Raw genomic sequence first — 2,334 nt, 5'->3', positions numbered from 1 at the left:
TGTTCAAAGGCGATATTTTTATACCCTGCACTGAAGCTTTGTAGGTGAAGCTTTGCAAGTGAAGCTTTAAAGCTGAAGCTCTGTAAATGAAGCTTTTGAAGCTAGACATCTGTAAATGAAGCTTTTGAAGCTAGAGCTTTTGTAAATGAAGCTTTTGAAGCTGATTGACATGAGTGATGCTCATGGATGTTGACATGAGTGATGCTCATGTATGTTGACATGAGTGATGTTTATGAATGTTTATGTTGCTTTTGCCTTTCCTCTGCACCTTTGTTGCTTTGTTTTTGTTTCCCATGTGCCCTCATCGCTCTTTCTCTGAATTTTCTGCCGGCAAGACTTTCCCTCTTTTCAAGGCTCACTACCAACCAGACTAGATTTGGCCTCCATATGGTGGGTAAGAAAGTGCATGCCCCATGTGCTCTCCTCGCTCATTCTCTGATTTTTTTGTCGGCAGGACTTTCCCTCTTTTCAAGGCTCAATAGCCATGTTGATGAGCCTTTGTTGATCCAAATAAGCTTGTACTAGAGAGCCTCTAGGTGGCTGGAAAAATCGAGTTTGGCTAGAATCTCACGGGCCCATAAAAGGTTTTCGTCGGGTTTCATAGCAGCAGTCATGAAATCAAGCATGCAAGGCTCAAGCCAAGTCCAGATAGCTTGAAGGCGGAACAAAATGGGCCTGGCTTTGTCAGAATAACAAGGTTTGGTCAGAATCCTTGCCGAAGTTCTCTTCTTGTAATCGGAGAGCTCATCGTCAGCGGACTGGTAGTTGGGCAGATCTCCTAATCGTTATGGGTTCTCCGATATAAAAATGCCAGGTTTCTACCATTGGTATATGATGAAGGCGAAATACACTCCCAGACGGCAGCAAGAAGTACATAGATAAACTCACAGGGCGGAGGAAGGAGATGGCGACCTTGCTGGGGATTTGATGATCCATGGAAAAATCTAGAAGCGGGGTTGTTTGTCATCGATGTTGTCGTCATCGTCAATCATCCAGAACTTATAGATTCAAGCAGGCGATTCTGGTTGGGAAGAGGGACGGATCTAGTACACCCGTGTCCACTTGGAAACTCATAAGTTCCAAGTCACCCACCGCCTCCGCATCAGCTCACCTGGACTGTCGGAACGCCACAAATGGAGCCTCTCGGATTCGGACGCCTAGCCGTCAGCAGCATAACCGCCTTTGAGCTCGTTGCAGCAGCCGATGAGGTTAAGGCCGGGCTTGGCGATTAGGTGGTCGAGAAGCGTTAAGTTGAAGTCGCTGGGAACGGAAAAGACATCATGGGCTCCGATTTTGATGAGTCACCGAGTCATGTGGTGGCCTAGCGTTCCGCTGGAAGCGGTGGGTAGGACCGACAGCGGAGCTCCGCTGTTTGTTGAGATGATATGAGTAATAGCTCAGAACCTGAACTGGACCTTCCAGATTTCAGCTTTCGACTCACGGGCACTCTCATCTCTGCATCTAGTCGATGCTTTAAGCTGTTTCCCATCATAATCCCTTGCGCCAATATTGCCATTGCTTTTTGGAGACTCGGCGTCGGCGTTCCCATCACAATCTCCTTCTTGACCTTGATGAGGGTGTCGAGCACCATGGGCCCGCACGACAAGGATCATCATCTTCACTGTCACCTTGGGCTTTGGCAGCCATGGCTGATCTCCAACCCATCAGAGATATTCTCTACCCAAAGACCCGGATATTGTAAGAGTTATATGGTATAACTCGTGTTTGATTTTTTTTTTGGTAGTATATAGGAGTGTATGTGTTTAGGAAAGCTAGCTAAAGCTTCTCCTTTGTATTTAGACTCAAAATGAGTTCTTTCTATGTAGATGGATGGATTGGCTTTTTCTTAGCTTGGTTGTGTTTCTTTGAGAGAGAGAGAGAGAGATGAGTGATTTGAGATCTTGATCTTTTCTGTTTCTGGGTTTTTGCAGATTTTTGCAGATTCACGGTGGAGGTGAAAAAATGAAAGAGAACCGACACAACTTTTTGTATCGTTTCCCATAGACGGCGCCAAGTGTTGATGCATAAAACTGGAGGTCTTGGAACAACGTAAATCCGACCGTGAATCTGCAAGAAATGTAAATAACACAGGATGTATCGTGGTTCACCCCAAGGTTTGGGCTACGTCCACACTGATATTGTATTTCTGAGAGGATTGTGAGGGAGAGAGTGTGAGGGCCTCTGTAATGAGAGTGAGGCTCTGAGAGGGCCTAGGAATTGGTCTCCCCCAATTGTGAGGGTGAGGGGTCCTTTTATAGAATAAGGGCTCCTCACTTATTACATATGTGCCCCTCCATTTATTACATAATTACATTTGAGTCCCCTGAGTATTCA

The 2,334-nt window shown here is 45.9% G+C and overlaps 1 long non-coding RNA gene across 1 annotated transcript; it reads left to right on the top strand.

Annotated features, from left to right (window-relative positions):
• LOC126595903 (uncharacterized) lies at nucleotides 1-2,334 on the top strand. The gene is made up of 2 exons (XR_007613755.1): nucleotides 1-1,712; nucleotides 1,932-2,334. It is a non-coding gene; the product is annotated as an uncharacterized LOC126595903 (long non-coding RNA).

This window comes from Malus sylvestris, chromosome 13 (assembly GCF_916048215.2).
Source record: "Malus sylvestris chromosome 13, drMalSylv7.2, whole genome shotgun sequence".
NCBI classification, from domain to species: Eukaryota; Viridiplantae; Streptophyta; class Magnoliopsida; order Rosales; family Rosaceae; genus Malus; species Malus sylvestris.
The sequence above is the reverse complement of the archived record's forward strand: the minus strand, read 5'-3'. Positions and strand labels throughout refer to the sequence as shown.